Source organism: Phocoena phocoena, chromosome 6, assembly GCF_963924675.1.
Source record: "Phocoena phocoena chromosome 6, mPhoPho1.1, whole genome shotgun sequence".
Taxonomy (NCBI): Eukaryota; Metazoa; Chordata; class Mammalia; order Artiodactyla; family Phocoenidae; genus Phocoena; species Phocoena phocoena.
Window position 1 is genome coordinate 50,962,651 of NC_089224.1, and position 22,271 is coordinate 50,984,921.

Genomic DNA, 22,271 nt, shown 5'->3' on the forward strand with positions numbered 1-22,271 from the left:
TCTCTTATTTAGCAGTCAGAGAATTTCACCATTCTCCTCCCGGCTTCTAACTCACCCCCCAGCTCTGCCTCCCTCAGTTGTTCCTGATTATTTATTTCATAGATAAAATAGGGGCCGTCCCACAGACATTTACCTGCGCTTCCCCACATCAGCATTTATACACAGACACCTGCATCCTTACTTCTTTTCTCTCACTCACAGGAGCAGCTGTTTCTCCCTACAGCATTTTCAGGCTAATCCTTCCACCTGGGCTCCGATTAGGTTGTGGCTTTTAAAAACTCATCTGTTTTCTTTCTGACCTTTCTCTGCTAGCTCCTTCTTCTCAGCCTAAAAATGTGATCAAATCACTTTTATCTTAAAAAAAAAAAAACCAAAGTCCTTCATTAATTCTACATTTTCCTCTACACATGAGCCCCTCTATCCTTCCATTCACAGTGAAGCTCCTCACAGGTCTACACTCTTATCTCTATGTTTTCATCTCCCATTCATTCTCCAGTTTACTACCATCTGTCTCCTGCCCGCAGTATTCCATTGAAACTGTTCTGGAAAATGTTATCAGTGGCCTTTTTGGAGAAGTCATGAACTCTTATTTGATCTCAATACATACTGTTGTTGAAAGTTGGTCGCACTTTCATTAGAGGGCTTTTCTAATTACTTCGGCTGCCCAACTTAGAACCCTCCTCTGCTGAATGATTTCTTCACTCCATGAACCTTGGGGGAGACAGATACTACATCTCACGATGGATGCTGAAAATAGAGTCACTGCCAGCTTCCTTGATAGAGGGCACAGCTCGTGAGGTAGGCTTGGCTATTCTGATGCATCTGCTCCAGACACTTATTCCAGCTAGTGATGCAAAGAACAGAGACAGAAGACTTCTCACTGATCGTGGAGAACATGCCTGCAGTATTCAGTGTCTTTTCATTCAGGCACTGCAAGTAGTCTAGTCTGCAGAGACTGGTGGTGGCCTCACCCAACCAATTCTGTGGTGTGATTTGTGGATGTGATTCTGACTGCGTAGCCTCTGGGCCTTCCAGGTGATTTAATGTGCTACCCAATAGCCTTAGATCTTTTCCCCCTTATGTTTAAGTCAACCAGAGTTGGTTTCTGCTCTTTGCAGCTAAGAGCTCTGACCACCGCAATTTCATTTTTGAACTGAATACCACCTTTGATTGAAGAATTCTCCACTCCCACTTCCTTCTTCCTCCAATCAGCGACCAGTCTAATGTATTAACTATATCTTTGAACTTGAATGTGTTCTCATATAATGTGTAATGTTTTGTGTGCGTGTTTTTTTTTTTTTTTTTTGTAGTACGCGGGCCTCTCACTGTTGCGGCCTCTCCCATTGCGGACACAGGCTCCGGACGCGCAGGCCCAGCGGCCATGGGTCACGGGCCCAGCCGCTCCGCGGCATGTGGGATCCTCCCGGACCGGGGCACGAACCCGCGTCCCCTGCATCGGCAGGCGGACTCTCAACCACTGCGCCACCAGGGAAGCCCTGTGTGCATGTTTTTTAGTTCACATAAATGGTATTTTGCTAGGAGCTTTTTTTCTTTTGTACCTTTAAAAAAACTCAGCACCACGTTTTAAAAATCTGTTTTGTATATCTAGTGTGTTGTATTTAACTGATGCATGGAGCTGTTTCCACACTAGGTCTCTGGCTTAAAACTTCCTTCTAACACATAAATGCTGCAATGAACCCCTTTGTACATGTGGCCTCACGCTCACCTGTGGGTGAATGGCTCTGGTATGGTTTACGAGGAGTGGGATTGCTGGGACATACGGAATACACTGATTAAATGTAAGTACTGTCATATCGCCTCCTAGAATGGTCACAGGAGTCATCTACTACAGGGGAAGAAACAGTTTTCCTTGGCTCTCTTAGGGTCCCTGGCTGGGTCTGAGAAGTAAACAGACAAAGACAGAGGAACGGGAGAGGAGCATACACATCTTATTGAATTTTCATATGTACATGGGAAACGTCACAAGAAAATGAAGACCCGAAGAAGTGACTAGAGCAGGATACTTTTATACCTTTCAGACAAAGAAACAAAAAAATTGTGAAGAATTGACAAGATAAAGGGTTTGGGGATGGGAGTAGTACATGTTGAAGCAGTAACTGGGAAGATAAGGGTTAGTTTAACAAGAATTGTTTGTACAGGTTTCTTGGCCCCAGATTTCCTGTCTGGTGGTAAGAATTTCTTCCTGGTGCAGGGAGGGTACCTCTCACATGGGAGTCTTATGCCTTGTTTCAGGAAAGAAGGGCAAGGGAGAATGGGGGTCAGGGTAACGTTTTTGCTTTTGCTGTTTTCTCAGATTCCTCCACCTGAAGAGATTCAATATGGCAAGGTGCCATATTTTGGGGTACTGTATCCTGAACCCCTTCACTACCAACTGTATTCCCATTCCTCACATCCTTACCAAAACTTAGTATCTATCATTCTAATTCTTAATGACCAGTTGTATGTCATAATTTTTTAAATAGCTGCCATAGAAAACTCATACAAACCGCTTGATGATTTGTTTTTTACATTAAGTATACATCCGTCAAACCACCTTCTCCAACACAGAGGTTGGAGGTATGTGCCTTGAAGAGGTGCCGAGGAAGCAACGGAAGTGGCCTGAGGCAAACTCCCTGACAGCAGAGGCCCCGACAGCAGACATCTTTGAAAGGAGCCAGAGCAGAACATGAAGGTAGTAACAGATGCCACCAGGGTTCCTGAAAATACCTGGGAGACTTTGCAAGGAGATGGCTGACACTGAGAACGTGACCGCCATTTGATCAACTCTGGGTTGGATGGGCTGGGAAATACGTAACTACTTTCTGCCCCCTCTCCTCCTTGACTACGGAGCCTAAAAACTATATCTTACACGTGGCTTTATTTCTAGCTCCTGGAACATTTCTTGGCCGAGGGTAAGTACTCATTAAATGTTTGCTGAATGAAGAGCTACAGTCTCTTGACTCATTCTTTTCTATTTGCAAAATGGAGAGTTTTTTCCTATACTGAAATGACATTTATTTTGCCTTTTACCTCGAAGTCCCAGCTAGCACTTAATCCTAAACTTCATTTCACTGCCAGCCTTGGCTTAGAAATGTTCAGCACTGGGGCATCTCAGTTTCAATACAGCCTCCACAGCTTGGTCTCAGTCTTGTACCTCGTGATCACAGCACTTCGTAATGTGCACCTGCAGTATCCAGGCTTTAGGATGGGACCTTGAGTCACAAGCCCCTGGGCTTGGTGAATGGTTCCTACAGTGCCTCTCCCTGGATGACACCTCCTCTAGCCCTAATCAGCCCTGGGATGCCTACTTACCCTTTGAGACCCAGGTCACCTCTACGAGGTCAAACTCTTCATCCCCTCAGGCACAATTAGTCACCTCCTTTTTGATTTACACAGCCCTTTATTCTCACTCTAATAGACCTTACCATGAGATCTAATTTCTCTCTGAACATGTTTCTTCTGCAGTTAAGAAAGGCCATCTCATCGATGGGTTTATCTGGGTCCTCACTGATTAGCACAGTGCCTAGCACAGAGTAGGTGCTTGTTTTCATCAGGGTTTTCCAGAGAAATAGAACCAATTACATAGATAGATAGAGATGGATAGATAGGTAGTAGATAGATAGATAGATACACAGATACATAAATACACAGATACACAGAAACATAGATACACAGATACATAGATACACACATACACAGATACATAGATGCACAGATACATAAATACACAGATACATAGATTTATTTTAAAGAATTGGCTTACATGATTGTGGGGGCTGGCAAGTCTGAAATTTATAGAATGGAAATTCAGCTAACAGTTGGTGTTGCAGTCTTGAGTCTGAAATCCATAGGGCAGGCCTGCAGGCTAGAAACTCAAGCCAAGTTTCTCTGTAGCAGTCTTGAGGCCGAATTGCTTCTTCTCGGCAGCTTGATTAGATGAGGCTTCATACAGGTAATCTACTTAAAGTCAACTGATGATAAATGTTAATCATATCCACAAATACCTTCACAGCAACATCTAGACTAGCCTTTGACCAAACAATTGTCACCATAACCTCACCAAGTTGGCACATAAAGTTAACCATCCCAGTGCTCAATACACATTTATTGCAAAAATTAAACAGATGTCTAGTAAGTCTTCCGGAAGTCGAGAGAAGACAGCAATGGGCTTTAGCACAGATTTCCAAACTTACAATGCTCTCAAGTGATAAAATAATCGTATTTGTTCATTGAGCAGGTAGGCATCAGAACCCCGCAAAAGACAGAGAGAGAGGGAGAGAGAATACATACATCTGCTGTGAATCAGACCAATCTATGTATGTGGACACAGGCAACACATCCATCCACTTACTTTAATTCTACATGGTGGCAATAGGGCTTTAATAAACTTTGATCAAAATTATTTACTTTACCATTAATTGCTGTGGCACCAAAGAAAACACTCTCAGACGCAAACAAGAATGCTCTAAAGTGGTTCTTTGAACAGACTGAAAACGATGAATTCAAGAGTGTCATCTCCAGGGTTTGTTTCTCTTTTTAACATCTTTATTGGAGTATAATTGCTTTACGATAGTGTGTTAGCTTCTGCTTTATGACAAAGTGAATCAACTATACATATACATATATCCCCATATCCCCTCCCTCTAGCGTCTCCCTCCCACCCTCCCTATCCCACCCCTCTAGGTGGTCACAAAGCACCGAGCTGATCTCCCTGTGCTATACGGCTGCTTCCCACTAGCTATCTATTTTACACTTGGTAGTATATATAAATGCACGCCACCCTCTCACTTCCTCCCAGCTTACCCTTCCCCCTCCCTGTGCATCTCTAGGTTTTGACTAAGTTGTGAAACCAACAGGGTGCTGGAGGGAGTGGAACTGAGGGCCAGTGGTTAGGGGTCCTGCCTGAACAGAGCCTCCCTTCATAACATGGTGTTTCCCAGGCTGGATTCTTTCCTTTAAGTAGCTCAGGAGGCAAGAGTGGAAAGATTCAGGGCTTTAACAGAAAAAAAAAGTTTCTGCATCTATAAAATGGGCATAATAATAATGACAAATATTAGGCTGAGCCATATGAAATTACTAATGTCCAACCACTTCTGGATGCCAGAAATGGAAATTTCGTGTGACTCAACCAAAGAGATAAGCTATTAAGTGAGGAGTAGAGGTCCATTATAGGTGATCAGTAACTACTGAACCTCATCTTTGTCATGAGGCTTGGGCTGGAGACTGAGGCAGGCCCTGGTCTAGAGGAGCCGAAGTTAGCTCAGCCCCCGAGGTGGGCAGGCAGCCTGAGGGAGCCCAGCGCTGGGCTCCAGTGGGTGGGGCTGAGTCTTTAACAAGACCTTGGGGTTTTTCCTCCAAAATATCCTGGTTCAGTACACTGAGTAAAAAGAATCTCAGTGTTCAAAAGACTAAGAGAGCGTGGAAAAATGAATGCGGAACTGGTGGATAAAAGTCCTTATTTGTTCAGTAGCCCTCCCCGACGTGAAGTTGTGGAAGCAGAAGCAACAGTAACTGATTTTCCTACTTTTACACCCCTATGCGCACACATAGATGGAGAACTGAAAGGGACTGAAGTTCTCAAAAGTCACACGGAGGAAGAAAAAAACAAAAGGGTGGAGAAATATTGAAACTATTATCAGCTCCTCAACTCGTCACACTGAAATCAAATTCTCACTAATTAGATAAATGCATGAGAACATATTTAAGTCTTGTGATGCCTCTGTTGGTGTTACCATTCCTGCTCTATAGAGAAGGAAACCAAGGGGAGAAGAGATTAGACAATTTTTAAAAAATGATTCCAATTAAGTCAAGTGCTATTTCCCACCAGTTGTTAAGAATGCCATTTAGTACACAGACAGCTGGCTCTTGGTACATGTCTCCTCTCGATTTCAAAAATTCTCTTGTAATAAAAAAATGATTGCCTGGGCAGTCTCACAAAAGCACATTCTGTTTCATGTTGTCACACACTCAGCTTCCCCAGGACACTGTGTAAGTACTACTTTTCAGATTGACTTTCTTATGCAATTGCCAATTGTTTCTTCTGGTCCTAGAATATTTATTTTTAATTGTATGATTTCGATTACTTAGGTTATGTTCACATTCTCTAAAAAATCCTATTGAGCAAGGATGCAAAATGGGGGAAAAACTCTTCTGCACTACAGAGGGTAGAATCTAATAGTCATGTTAATAGGATTCATGAAGGCAAGCTGCTTGGCCCATCAATTTTTCCATCCAGGAAGGCAACAATAGAAATGCCTAACAGTTTGAATTTTTTTTTTTTTTTTTTTTAAAGATAAGTCTGGGGACTTCCCTGGTGGTGCAGTGGTTAAGAATCTGCCTGCCAATGCAGGGAACACAGGTTTGAGCCCTGGTCTGGGCAGATCCCACATGCCACGGAGCAACTAAGCCCGTGCGCCACAACTACTGAGCCTGCGTTCTAGAGCCCACGAGCCACAACTACTGATCCCGCATGCCACAACTACTGAAGCCCGTGGGCCTGGGGCCCATGCTCCGCAACAAGAGAAGCCACCACAATGAGAAGACCGCGCACCGCAACGAAGAGTAGACCCTGCTCGCAGCAACTAGAGAAAGCCCTTGTGCAGCAACGAAGACCCAACGCAGCCAAAATAGATAAATAAATAAATAAAATAAACTTCTTAAAAAATATATGTATATATAAGTCTGAAAGGTAAACAGCATCTTTTTCTACATATAGCATCCATGCTGTCTCATTATGGAAACTTCGAAAATTACGGGAAAATATAAAGAAGAAATAACAATTCAAATTTCTTCCTCCGTGAAAGTGCCACTGTGAACCCTGTAGTGTATGCTTCCCCTCAGTCTGGCAAAGAGGTTTTTTCAGATGAAAAGAATCCTGCTGCAAAATAATCAGTGAGGTGATTGTTCAAAATTCAAGGGAGAGGGCTTCTTCCCTGGTGGCGCAGTGGTTGAGAGTCTGCCTGCCGATGCAGGGGACACGGGTTCGTGCCCCGGTCCGGGAGAATGCCACATGCCGCGGAGCGGCTGGGCCCGTGAACCATGGCTGCTGCGCCTGTGCGTCCGGAGCCTGTGCTCCGCAATGGGAGAGGCCACAACAGTGAGAGGCCCGCGTACGGCAAAATAAAAAATAAAAAAAATTCAAGGGAGAAAGGTGAACTGGTTGGATAATCATTTAATGCTTCTACCTTTGCTCTGATATAATCATTTCTTAGTAACAGAGGACAATGTAAACTTTGAGATTGTTGCAAAATGCTTTCAGGCTCTCACAGATACAATCTTTTCACTAGAGCGGCTACATTAATGAGCAATACCAGTCCGATGTAAACTTCGTTATATTTTTTCACAATTAGGCATACTCCTGAATATTACAGTAGAGCTCCGGAATTTGGAATTTAAGGGCTTTTGGGGGAGATAATTTTGATTTAAGTGCAACTGATTTCCATGAATGCTTCTACTGGTGCAAACATTTTGGGAAAGGGACAAGTGAATACACGATAACCTGATTTTGAAGTAATTGAAGAGAGGGACTTTAATATTGGAGGATGGTGTGGTGTGTGCTTCTAGCCGAGCTCTCTGCAAGGGTTAAGCTGGAAGTTGGAGGAGCTGATTTGTTGAGAAACTTTAGGGTCTTGGGACCCTGGTCCTTCAGAGCTGGTGGCACACGATGGCACAGAACCAGGGCAGATGCCAGCCTTCTTGGGCACTGGGGTTAGATGTGGGAGATAGCACATTTGGGGCTGGCTTTGGAGATCTCCCAAAGATACCATTAGCAGTGGCCCTGGCGGAGATATTCCAAGTGGCATGAAAGGCAGGGGCTGTCCAAGGAGGAAGACAAGGAGAGGAAGCCAGCATATTGCCCAGAAAATCTGAGAGGAGGTGGAGGGAGGATTTTGCAAGGAAGGTTAGAGAGCCTGGCTGAGTAAAAAGTGCAAAATTAGTAACCAGGTACTTCCCTTAGGAATTGCATTTGGCTGCCAACACAGAGAACCGAAACAGCAGAAGCTTATACAAGGTGGGCTGGAGTGGCTCCAGAGTGTCGCCCGTGTCCTGGGTTTATTCTAACTTTCTGCTCCACACCCTTAACAAGGGGCGCAAGGTGTTTCGTGGTTTCAAAACGGGAGATGCAGTGCCTGCTACCACAACCACTTTGAGGCAGAAAGATGGAGGAACGGATATTACTGGTTTACTAGTGCTACCATAAAAATGTACCATAGTCTGGGTGGCTTAAACAACAGAAATTTATCGTATCACAGTTCTGAAGGCTAGAAGCCAGAGATCAAGGTGTTGACAAGGTTAGCTTCTCCTGAGGCCTGTCTCCTTGGCCTGTAGATGGCCCCCTTCTCTTGTCCTTACACGGTCTTCCCTCTGTGTTCCTCTTTGTCTGTGTCCTGATCTCTTCTCACAAAGACACCAGTCATATTGGATTAGGACCCACTTTATAACTTAATTCCCATTTTAACTTAATTCCCTCTTTAAGGGCCCTATGTCCAAATACAATCACATTCTAGGGATTAGGACTTTCACATATGATTTTGGAAAGGAGCACAATTCAGCCCGTAACAAGGGGGGGAAAGGCAAAAGGGTGGGTCTCAGCTGGCAGCCCTCCTTTAATGGGTTTTTCATGAAGCTGCTACCCAAAACCTGTCACTCTCACCTGTCAGGTCGTTCTTCATGAAAAGGTGGGAAATGTAGTTTTTTATTACTTGACACATGGCTGCTTCACTTACTAAACTTGGGTTTGCGTTGGTAAAGAAGAGGAAATGGATATGTGAATGATCTGGCCAGACCAGGGTAGTGAAGCTAATTATTCTGACTCAGTGACTCGTATGGCTCTGTAACACATGGCTGTGTCTGTGAAGAATGTACATCTTTGGACTATGGATATCTAGTCACCAGGATTGTATATTGGGGCCAGTGTGGTATGGCATGGAGTTGGTGGCTGGCCATCCACAAGAGAGCTCTGCATCCCCCGTGGGGCAAAACTTGTGGCTGCCATTGTAAGGGCGCTAAGGCTTAGGGTGCAAAGTAGGGCTTCAAAGGTAAGGCGGGAGAGAGAAAAGAGAAAGGAAGTGTGGGAGGAAGGAATGAGGACGAGGACAGGAGGAAAGGATAAACTGTGAAAACAAATGCCGGGATGAGGAATAAGCAGGACTCCTTTCCAGACACTGCAGTTCCCACCCCCAGGGACACGGTGGGAGGGGAGGGGCAGTGAGCTGGGGTGGGGGGATGTCCTGGGACCAAGTTCCCCGGCAGGATGTATGAATCACACAGGCGAGCAGTCACTCAAAATCAAACCGGAAAGGAAACAGAAGCGAACAGAAGAGAATGAAGGCGAGAAAAGAGAGGAGAGAGGGAGGGAGCGAGGAAAGAGGAAGAGAGAGAGAAAGAGGTCCTGAACAAGCACTGAGGCAATGTGTTAGGGGCCAGGTCCGCTGGGAGCAGTCCTAAAAACCTGGCAGGCTTGCTGGGGAAAGCTCCAGTTCTCTGTTATTTCTTTGGACAAGAGGGAATTCTCCTACTTGGTACTAACCTCTGCTCATCTACGAGCTTCCTGAGTTCTGAGTCACTGATTTCCCATGCTACTAAAGGGTGAAATGATGCTAAGATGAATATTACAAACATTGGGCTAATTCTGCTCATTTCCTTCAAGGCTACTGCCCGTGATCCCTGTGCCTTGGTCCTTGTGCTTGCATCAGTCATTGAGGTTTTTACTGGAAAGTATTATTTGATTTCTAATGCAAATGCGGCAGTGCCCTTTCCATCAGCTGAGGCAGGCAGAGCTCCCCACAGTGGGAAGGGATGGTGTTACCGTGGTGATGAGATGACTGTCTGAGCACAAGGCTAAGCACCCTGCTGTAGAAGGGCAGGAAGAAGTCATTCCTTACTCGCTCCCCATGAGTCATAGCTGATTTACATAACCCCTTCGTTTTTCATTAAAAGCTGATATCTACTGGGAAAGAAAGTCAGAACAATGGTCAAGGTGGGAAACGGTTGCCTCTTCAACGAACACCATCTTGGTTTTCTGGTTTAAGCTTCTAATTAACATATTGGTGGGAATTCCCTGGCAGTCCAGTGGTTAGGACTCCGCGCTTCCACCGTAGGTAGCGGGTAACCAGGTACAATCTCTGGTCGGGGAACTAATCCTGCAAGCAACGTGGCACGGCCAAAAAAAAAAAGATATTGCTTTCTGCTGAGGGCATGTATAAAGTGGTTAAATTTTAAAATGTCAGCCAAAATTTGAAGGACGGGATAAACTGGCTAGTAAACTAGGTTATCAGCTATGTCACACTGAACAGCATACTCTACCTTTTGAACTTGTGTGAGAATACATGTATTTCCTCCTAAGGTTGATACTTGGAAGTAGAAAACACTCTTTTGGACGTTTGTTTACAAAGTCCTGAGGATAGTACTGACATTTTCTTTATATCCCCAGTACTTGTGGCAAATAGTATACGTATAAGCATTGAATAAGTGAATGCTTTTAATAAATCACTCACATGAACACTCATACCTTGCTGGTGGGAATACAAAAGGGTACAGCCACTTTGGAAAACAGTTTGGTAATTTGGCTACGTAATAAGGCCCAATTATTTGGTCAAACACCAGTCTAGATGTTGCCATGAAGATATTTTTTAGATGTGATTAATATGTATAATTAGTAGACTTTGAGTAAAGGCAGTTACCCTCCATAAAGTGGGTGGGCCTCATCTGATCAGTTGAAAGCCTTAGAAGCAAAGGATGGGGTTTCCTGAAGAAAAAGTAATTCTGCCTTAAGATTGCAACACAGAAGGTCTTCCCTGGTGGTGCAGTGGTTAAGAATCCGCCTGCCAATGCAGAGGACACGGGTTCGAGCCCTGGCCCGGGAAGATCCCACATGCTGCGGAGCAACAAAGCCCGTGCACCACAACTGCTGAGCCTGAGCTCTAGAGCCTGCAAGCCACAACTACTGAGCCCACGTGCCACAACTAGTGAAGCCTGCACACCTAGAGCTCATGCTCTGCAACAAGAGAAGCCACAACAATGAGAAGCCTGCGCACTGCAACTTAGAGTAGCCCCCGCTCACCACAACTAGAGAAAGCCCAAGCACAGCAATGAAGACCCAACACAGCCATAAATAAATAAATAAATTTATTTTTAAAAAAAGATTGCAACACAGAAACCCTCCCTGAGTCTCCTGTTTGCCAGTGCCTGCCCTGCAGATTTTGGACTCAGGATTGCAACATCAACTCTTACCTCTCTCTCTCTCAAAAAGTAGCAATAGGTATAGAGGCAGATAGAATTTCCTATTGGTTCTGTTTCTCTGGAGAACCTAATACATCATACAATTTATCAATCCTAGGCCTAGGTATTTACCTACAAGAAATGAAAAAATATGGTAAAATAAAGACCTGTATGTGAATGTTTCTATCTGCTTCATTCATAATTGCCAAGAATGGAAACACAACCCAAATATCCTCCAACTGGTGAATGAAGAAACAAACTGTGTTTCATCCATGCAATGCAATATTACTTGGCAACAGAAAGGAAAAGACTATTGCTACACACAACAACTTGGATAAATCTCAAAGGCATCACGCTGAACAACAGAAGTAAATTTCAAAAGTCTGCATGAGTCTATTTTTTTTCCTCTTTGGTATGAGTGTATTTAAATGAAATTCTGGAAAAGGCAAAACTATATGAATAGAAAACAGATCAGTGGTCGCCAGGGCCTGGAGTTGGAGGTGGGATTGCCAACAAAGAAGAATGAGGGAATTTGTTGGGGTGATGGAACTGTTCTACATCTTTTTTGTTGTTGTTGTCCTACATCTTGATTGTGGTTACATGACCATATGTACTTGTCAAAACATAAATCTATACACTAAGAAGGGTAATTTTACTGTACACAAATTATACCTTATTGAACCTGACATAAAAAAAACCCTGTCTTTTTATGGTCATTCTTGTAATCTCTTATTCTGTGGGAAGACATGGTAAAAAATTAATTCTAAAAAATCATCGCATTTTTCAGGGAGACAGAAGTATTGATACTTGATTGGTAGGTTATATTTAAGCTAACTGAAGTTATGTTTAGTAAACAGAGATTTGCTTTTTTTTTTTTTTTCCGGTACGCGGGCCTCTCACTGCTGTGGCCTCTCCCGTTGCAGAGCACAGGCTCCGGACGCGCAGGCTCAGCGGCCATGGCTCACGGGCCCAGCCGCTCCATGGCATGTGGGATCTTCCCAGACCGGGGCACGAACCTGTGTCCCCTGCATCGGCAGGTGGACTCTCAACCACTGTGCCACCAGGGAAGCCCCAGAGATTTGCTTTTTAGATAGCTATATCCTTTGACCTAGTGATTTCCTACTTAGTAGTGTATTCTGAGAAGACAATTAGACAAGAGTATGGGACATTCATGGAGTTTTGTTTATAGCAGTGAAAAAATGAGGAATAACCTAAATGATCATCAATAAAAGATTGGTGACATAAGTAATGTTGTACCCATTAAAAAGCTATAGGTCTATATTTATTAACACCAAAAGAGGTATGATATAATAAGTGAAAAAACAGGCCACAAAGCAGAATATATGCTATGATTTCATTTTTTAAAAAATGCATGTGAGGGCTTCCCTGGTGGCGCAGTGGTTGAGAGTCCGCCTGCCGATGCAGGGGACACGGGTTCGTGCCCCGGTCTGGGAAGATCCCACATGCCGCGGAGCGGCTGGGCCCGTGAGCCATGGCCGCTGAGCCTGCGCGTCCGGAGCCTGTCCTCCGCAGCGGGAGAGGCCACAGCAGTGAGAGGCCCGCGTAACGCATAAAAAAAAAAAAAAAAAAAAAAAAAAAAATGCATGTGAATGTATATTTATTTTGTGAGTATATTTAGAAAAAAGTTTGGAAGCTTACAACAACAGACTATGAACAGTATTAAATTAGTTACTCATGGTGGGATTACAGAGCCAACACTTTCCATATTGTTTGCATTTAAACAATTAAAATACTTTATAATTAGAAAAACAAATCTATTTCTACTTTGTAAAAGAAACAAAACTTGTCTACTGTTCCCCACACATTACCAAATCATTAAAAACATGAAAATAATTACATGGGCATCATGTTAATGCAAAAACAAAAACAGTTTTATTTATGTAAACATAGCTAATCCAGGCAGTTTAGCCTTTATAAATATGAAATATATAAGACTGAAGGAAAAAATTGGAGAGGGGTACAAGTTTTCAGGGCATGCAACAAAGATATGTAAAAATAGCACAGCGGCTCAGTGACCTCAGAAAAATGCTAGCAAAAATATACCCTCTGGAGCTTCCCTGGTGGCGCAGTGGTTGAGAGTCCGCCTGCCGATGCAGGGGACACGGGTTCGTGCCCCGGTCTGGGAAGATCCCACATGCCATGGAGCGGCTGGGCCCGTGAGCCATGGCTGCTGAGCCTGCGCGTCCGGAGCCTGTGCTCCACGGCGGGAGAGGCCACAACAGTGAGAGGCCCGCGTACCGCAAAAAACAAAAACAAAAACGAAATTCCCTCTGGAAGTAAATACTGCAAATAGCAAGGCCAGGAAAACTTTCCGTAATGAGTAATAACAAGAGAACTGTCATGACACCAATACCAAGATCCTAAAATATAAAAAGTGGGAAAGAGCAGCAAAACTAACCAGAGAAGGTTCAGTTGAAAATAGTGGTGAAGAAAATCACCAAACATTGTGCTATGAGTTTTCAAAAATCGTAAAACATTGCTTCTCTAAAGGAAGACACAGAAGCTATATATTGTTTATGGATACACAGATATAGTAAAAGAATAAGAACCTGCATGAGAAGTATAAACATCAAATTCATGATAATAGTTACATTTTTAGTGGGAGTGCACAGGGGGCCTTAACAGTATCTGTAATGTTTCATTTTTAATATCTGAAGCAAATACGACATAAGGGAAAGACCTGATAAATCTTTGAGTTGGATCCACAGATATCTCCTACATTATTCCCTATAATTTTTTCTGTATGTTTGGTAACCTCATTATAGGTAACTACATTTTTTAAAACTTTGTAAAATGTCTTCCTTTGAATCTACTGTCCGCCAACATGATCATTCCTCCTCCTCTCCCAGTTTGGGAGCCTCCCAAGCATAAAATACTGCTTGAACAACAGCTATTCCCACTGATTAACGTGTCATCAGTTGAAGTCTTTTTGTCAAAAGGGTACGCCTTACCTTTGATTGTACTAAATCACATTCTTGAATCTATAAAGCATTCAATTTAGACCTTTTTTTTGCCTGATGCAGGCCTCTAGGGCCACTTTGTTTAAAACAATACTGAGAAAAACAAACATTACATTGACTGCCTTGGTTTTGCAAAAATGACAGATGGTTAAAATGACTTAAATGGTGGCACCACTGACCGATTTTTTTTTCCCTCCTAAGTTAACAACTCTTCTGTTCTGTGAATGAGCTGTATCAACGCTGGCTGCCCTTGGATAGTTAAAAAGGAAAAGCCAAGTCCAGCTTCAATCCAGAAAAATTAAATCAGAATCTCTGAGATAGGGTCAATTTGGGCTTTCTTTAAAATCCTATATCAAACTCCTCCCTCTTCCTCTTCCTCCTCTTTCTTCTCATGAAGTTTAATAAATATAAGTTAATAATGCATCTAAAGCTTTTATGTAGCCCTCCTACCCCTACAGAAGTAACCACTACCCTGATTTTCTCTTTTAACTTAGGAGAGAAGTTTTAGGCCTTTTATAGGCCTTTTGACTTACAAGTCTGACTTACGAGTCTTGTTCTACTCTTTGCCACCCTCTGAGCTCACCTATTAAAGTTCCCAACTAAAGAGCAGTTACTGGGCTTCCCTGGTGGCGCAGTTGAGAACCTGCCTGCCAATGCAGGGGACATGGGTTCAAGCCCTGGCCTGGGAAGATCCCACATGCCACGGAGCAACTAGTCCTCTGAGCCACAACTACTGAGCCTGCACGTCTGGAGCCTGTGCTCCGCAACAAGAGAGGCCGCGTTAGTGAGAGGCCCGCGGGGCGCGACAATGAAGAGTGGCCCTTGCTTGCCGCAACTAGAGAAAGCCCTCGCACAGAAATGAAGACCCAACACAGTCAAAAATAAATAAATAAGTGGCATAGTTGTTATTAAAAAAAAAAAAAAAAGCAGTTACTGTACTTCCTATTCTGAGCAATTCTGAACAATGTCCACTGACAAATGATCATTACAATCAGGAACTGTTGCTTCTCCTAAAATTTGCTTACAAACTGATTTGCTATATGCAAATTTATCCCACGATAGACTTGTTATTTTATCCTTCATAGCTATTTTTGTCCCATAATGTTATTTAGTAGGAATAAAACTGAATGAAAGGTTTCCCTGGTGGCACAGTGGTTGAGAGTCCGCCTGCCAATGCAGGGGACACGGGTTCATGCCCTGGTCTGAGAAAATCCCACATGCCACGGAGCGGCTGGGCCCGTGAGCCATGGCCGCTGAGCCTGCGCTTCCGGAGCCTGTGCTCCGCAACAGGAGAAGCCACAGCAGTGAGAGGCCCGCATACCGCAAACAAACAAACAAAAAAATTGAATGAAGATATTTTGAAAGTAAAGACTCTTGAAAGTTGTTGACATAGTTGGGAGTTTCTCAACTCAGGGTATATCTCTAAAGAAATAAGCTTCCTATGTGTTTTATGGAAACCAAGGAGGTGTACTCACAGTGGGAATGTGACATATCCTGGGTGCTTAGGGTTGCTCTACTTCCTATGGTGAATGGACATGCATAATTGATATGAATAATTGAGTTCCACAAGTTATTGATATTTGAATTAAATAATATGGAACTCCATGCAAAATTAACTGCACGTGAGACACTTGACACTTTAAAGAAGATAATTAAGATGAAAAGTAAATATCTGTAAGCAACATAAGTGACTGAAAGAAAACAGGGAACTTCTTTTTAAAAGGATGGTGGGAAAGATGTCTATGATATTGTAGCAAGCTCTTTTCTGGAGGCTTAATGTGTTCAAATAGATGATTAATTATGAGAGTGAAAGGGGTCAGAGTATGCCACCTGTAATATGCCACTTTGGCATATTTATTTTGAGCTGAAGAGAGCTGAGAATCATCAGATGCAGAAAGAAGTCTTCTCAGAGCTTCCCTGTCTGACTGAAAACAGAAACTTCTGAGAAATGAGTACCGCCAGAAATCCCCTCTCCTGGGGGAGTTTTCTGGCCATGAAGAAGATGGAAAGTGAGAACCAAGATGGATCTGCACAAACAAAAATTATTAAAATAATACAAAAAAATAAAAACCCCACATAGTTTGGGAATTCCCTGGCAGTCCAGTGGTTAGGACTTGGTGCTTTCACTGCCAGGGTCCTGAGCTCCATACCTGGTTGGGGAACTAAGATCCTAAAGACGGTACCATGTGGCCAAATAATAATAATAATAATACTTATCTTCCATTAGTTTCCCCATATATTTACCTTCCCACTCTTTACTACTCCTAGAAGCTAAAAACCCTTTTCCTTTGTCTTATCACTTCTCCACAAATTTACTGTCCTTTGTTAAAATGATATATAAGCCTCTGAGTCTGACTGCCTCTTTGGGGTTTTCATTTTATTTCTGTAAGCCCCCCACCATATGCATACATAATAACCTTTTTTTTCTTCTTGTTAATCTGTCTTTTGTCAGCCTAATTTGTAGGGCCCCATTCACTGAACATAAGAGGGTATAGGAAAAAGTTTTTTCCTCCCCTACAAACATGAAGACTAAAGAATTATCTTTTAACATGAACCACAAGAGTTAAATTTAGCTAAAGAAATTTTTGTTCTGGGAAAAAAAAAAAACTTGAGTGGAAAAATATTCAGTGAAGGTTTTGACCATTCAGCTAAGTGATGAACCGAATAGCCAAGAATATCCTTCTCTTCTATTAAAGAAAACTAGGAAAAGGTTGTTTTTATTATTTTTTTAAACAGTAGGCAGTAGGCTTAGTTTTCTGCCATGACCTGGAAAAAACATATTGAAGTCTGTGGCAGAACACTGCTCCAAACCACCAAGTTGTCAAAATCATAGGCAGAATCATTTGCAGCAACATGGATGCAACTAGAGATTATCACACTAAGTGAAGTAAGTCAGAATGAGAAAGACAAATACCACATGACATCACTTATATGTGGAATATAAAATATGGCACAGGGCTTCCCTGGTGGCGCAGTGGTTGAGAATCCGCCTGCCAATGCAGGGGACACGGGTTCGAGCCCTGGTCTGGGAAGATTCCACATGCTGTGGAGCAACTAAGTCCATGCACCACAACTACTAAGCCTGTGCTCTAGAGCTGGTGAACCACAACTACTTAGCCCGTGTGCTGCAACTACTGAAGCCTGCGCACCTAGAGCCCATGCTCTGCAGCAAGAGAAGCCACAGCAATGAGAAGCCTGCGCACCACAACGAAGAGTAGCCCCTGTTCTCCACAACTAGAGAAAGCCCATACTCAGCAACAAAGACCCAACACAGACAAAAAAGTAAATAAAACAAAGAAATTTAATAATAATAATAATAAATATACGGCACAAATGAACCTATCTACAAAACAGAAACCAAATCACAGACACAGAACAGACTTGTGGTTGCCAGGGGGGAGGGTGGGAGGGAGAGGGATGGACTGGGAGTCTGGGGTTAGTAGACGCAAACTATTACCTTCAGAATGGATAAACAGCAAGGCCCTACTGTATAGCACACGGAACTATATCCAATCTCCTGGGATAAACCATAATGGAAAAGAATTAAAAAAGAATGTATATACATATATAACTGAGTCACTCTGCTGTACAGCAGAAATTAGCACAACATTGTAAATCAACTATACTTCAATAAAAAGCAGAGAATAAAAAAATCATAGGCAGAATCTATGTTGAAAAGCTTCTATGACAATCAAGAATACATCCTGTAAGCGAAAGTAATCAGTCAGAACATCTTAATGGTTCGACCCAATGGTTTTATGAGTAAAAGCCAGTAGTGAGGGAAAAAAAAAACCCCACAGTGGCATCCAGGCTCATAGCCTGGCTTTTCTGAAATTGTTTTGGACCCTCCCAAGCTTTTCTAAAATCAGCTGTGAGTGACTTCTGGCTTTTTTCAAAATGAATAATCCTTAAAATAATCCTTAGCAAATAAAATAAAAGACAAAATTTGAAGGGGGTTAATTTGATGAGGAATTATTAAAATTATATGTGGAGTAGTGATAAGTTTATGAGAAGTGGTGTACTGCCTCCTAAAACAAACAGGGGGCCTAACATTCACTGAACATTTTTTGAGTATCCCCTGTATGGAGCAAATTGCAAAGTTCTGGAAGAGATGAACACTCATTTGGATGTCTCTTAACCACTAGTATGTAGCAAAACTGGTTGGTCTTGGGACCCATAGCCACCCTGACATGTAAGCCAGGACTAGATTCCTAACACATGTTTCAGGCACACAACCATTGCTGGATCTTTATCCCCAGTGTTTCTTGACAACCATTTCTTGTCTATGCTAGTCAGCAATACTTCTCTATCCCCATCTCATCAGTTTGTCTCCCCATGGACCACTATTCCAGGTCATATACACAGGTTCCCCAGAGCAATGCTTGTCAATGTACATGTTTTAAAAGGCATTTTGAAAAACACATTAAAGTGTGAATCTTTATGAAATAAAGAAGAATTCACACACATATTTAACTTCTTACAAAGATGCCAGTCACAGTGTTGCTTAAAAACAGGAAAAACTGGGTACAAATGACATGTCTAGTATCTGGGGCTTGTTAAATAAAGATGGTAAATCAAAACAAAGGAATACAATGCAGCTGTTTAAAATGATGTTATAGAAGGAAATATCTTGATGTGGGAAAGCTGTTCATGATTTATAATACTGTGAAATGAAACCAGATGATAAAAATGCATACTTCCTATGAACCTCATTTTATAAGTACATATGAATATCTTTCGTTGGAAAAAGGTCTGGAGTGATAAATGCCAATGGACTTTAAACTTTGCTCTGAAGAACTCTAAGGTGCCAAGAGGTGCTTCAGGGCTCAACTTGGGGGCTGTTTGAGGGCCAACCCCTTGGGCTTTCAGGCCACCACCCTCTATTTTTTAATCTGTTTTACATACTGATCTCCTACATAAGATTCATTTGAAGAAAAGGTTTTGGAAATTTAAAAAATGTGCTAATCACTAGTATATACTGTGCGATTAAGTAGTAGTTATAAAGCATCACTAGATGTTTTTCTCTATTTTTTATTTAAACCCTCAAGTCCCAATTGACCTATTGGTAGGAAGTCCAGTTACCTCAGGGGTAACTTCCTTATCTTCTCTTTCCTTATATGCATTTTCAGATTTTTTTTTATAATGCAGAGCATTGCTTTTGTAATAAGAAAAAAGGTTATTTTAATTTTTAAAAAGCTAATGACATAAAGCTGACTGCTGATTTAATATCTTCAAATGTCACTGTCAAGTGGATTAAAGGCATAAGCATAATTGAAATGCTCTATTAAAAATAAAACATACAATCATATCTTGATTTCTCAAACTCTTGATAGATTTAAGATTTTCCCTTTGAGTTTAGGCCTGCTCTTGGAATTACCACCCACTTTCTTACTTGAACCACCCTCTTAATTTCCACCAACACCAAGTTCTATTGGACAGTGCTGGCTTGTCATCCAAATACCAAAATGCCATGCAAAAGCCATAATGCTTTTCCTTCCAGCCTGACCTTCTGTTAGTCCTTCATGCTCCCTCTAGGCTGAAGTCACACTAATAGTACCACTTATGTATCTAAACCCAACAGCTGTTCATATGTCACTGCATTTGCACATGCTGTTCCGTCAGTGGAACAGGGCCTGGTGAGTTCCTTTCCACTGAATAGGGCCCTTTCCATTGAACAGGGCCTGATGAATTCCTCCTACTCAGTCCTTTGTGATCTAACACACTTGACAACTCTCCTTGTCTTTCCTGATCCTCCCAGGCATAGACAGTTGCTTTGTTCTGTTTCTTCCAAAAACTCTGTTTACGTTCGTGCGCTTTCCACATCCTCTCTTCTCTGGTAGACTGAATTCACGAGGGCAGGAACTACATCGTACCCATCTTCATATTGCTAGCAGCGAACCCACCTCCTGGTGCATAAGTTCTTGATCGAGGTTTATTGATAAGTACTGTCTTATGATAGCTTTTTGTAAAAAAATAAATTTATTTTTGGCTGCATTGGGTCTTCGTTGCTGCACAAGGGCTTTCTCTAGTTGCTGCGAGTGGGGGTTACTCTTCATTGCAGTGCGCGGGCCTCTCATTGCGGTGGCTTCTCTTGGTGTGGAGCACGGGCTCTAGGTGCACTGGCTTCAGTAGTTGTGGCTCGTGGGCTCTAGAGCACAGGCTCAGTAGTTGTGGCACACGGGCTTAGTTGCTCTGTGGCATGTGGGATCTTCCCAGACTGGGGCTTGAACCCGTGTCCCCTGCACTGGCAGGAGGATTCTTAACCACTGCCACCAGGGAAGTCCTTATAATAGCTTTTCAAGTGTATGTATATCTTGTGCAAGACTAAGCTCCATCTCATGTGACAACCAAGATGCTCTCTTGGGAAGGGATGCAAGACTATGACTGAGTGGGGAAGAGAAGTGTGATTGTGGGCACAAGGGGGCAGCTGTGTATTTACTGATCCTGGTCTAGATTGGATTTTTTCCAGTTTCCCTCTGTGGTTACTGAACAATGCTAATACATGTGGCTTTAGTCCAAATGATATCACATGCAGAGAGACAGATTTCTCACCCTAAACAGTAATTTGACTGGCTAAAATGAATTTCTCATTCATGTGCATCGGTAAATCAGTTACTTGACACCCTGGCTACCCGTTAGAGTCATCCAAAGAACTTAAGCATTTTTGAAGTCTGGGCCTCACTTCAGACCAAATAAATCAGAATCTCCGGAGCAGAGCCAGGCATCAACATTTTTAAAGGGCTTACCAGGCGATTTTCATGGCCAGAGTGGCAAAGCACTGAGTTACATTGTTTGCATCTTGTCATAATCAGATGTGGGTTTTTCTTAGTCAATTGCGTCTGGAACATGATGGTGGAACATGTCAAGTCACTGTTACTATCAGTGAAGTGTAGCTGTTTCACCAGCTGTGTTTACTGCATGACTAGTGAAAGTCAGAGAAAATGACTAAGGTCAGCATGGGTTTATTTGGTATCTTTCGTGAAAGAGGAGTTAAGATCAAATTTTAGGAGACTTCCAATCTACCAAATTGACTGTTGATAATACTTACATGTCTCTGCTACATGCTCACCACTTCCACTGACTCTGGGTGGAAGCACAAGCAGTAGAGATGAGGTCTCTGTGCTCAAGGGAGAAAGGTGAAGGGGAGGGGAGGAATGGTGACAAAGATTTATGTGTGTGTTCTAGGCACTTTTTATAGCTCATCGCATGTAAGCCTCATGACAACCTGGCACATTAGATGTGACTATCATCACTTTACACATAAGAAAACTGATTCTCTTAGTTTCTTCTTCCACAAAATGGAAATATTAATGGTTTTTACCTCTTTTTTTTTTTTGACAGTTCAGATAACATATTTTTTTTCATATTGTAAGTCCATAAGCTTTATTTTTTAAAACATCTTTATTGGAGTATAATTGCTTTATAATGGTGTGTTCGTTTCTGCTGTATAACAAAGTGAATCAGCTATACATATACGTATATCCCCATATCCCCTCCCTCTTGCGTCTCCCTCCCATTTACCTCGTTTCTTTTTTTTTTTTTTTTTTAGATGTTGGGGGTAGGAGTTTATTGATTTATTTATTATTTTTGGCTGTGTTGGGTCTTCGTTTCTGTGTGAGGGCGTTCTCCAGCTGTGGCGAGCGGGGGCCACTCTTCATCGTGGTGCGCGGGCCTCTCACTATCACGGCCTCTCTTGTCACAGAGCACAGGCTCCAGACGTGCAGGCTCAATAGTTGTGGCTCACGGGCCTAGTTGCTCTGCGGCATGTGGGATCTTCCCAGGCCAGGGCTCGAACCCATGTCCCCTGCATTAGCAGACAGATTCTCAACCACTGCACCACCAGGGAAGCCTTACCTCCTTTCTTGAAGAGTGAATGAATAAATGCATATTAAGCTCTCAGCATCACTGGAACATATAAGCTCTCAATGAATGTTGGAAATTATCTTCATTGCCCAAGATCTCAAAACCGGCAAGAGAGGGGATTAAAAGCCAGGCCCATCTGATTCCAGAACCATGAACTTTCCTCTCTACCTAGCAGCACTGGTGGGGATTTAAAATTAACGCCATGAT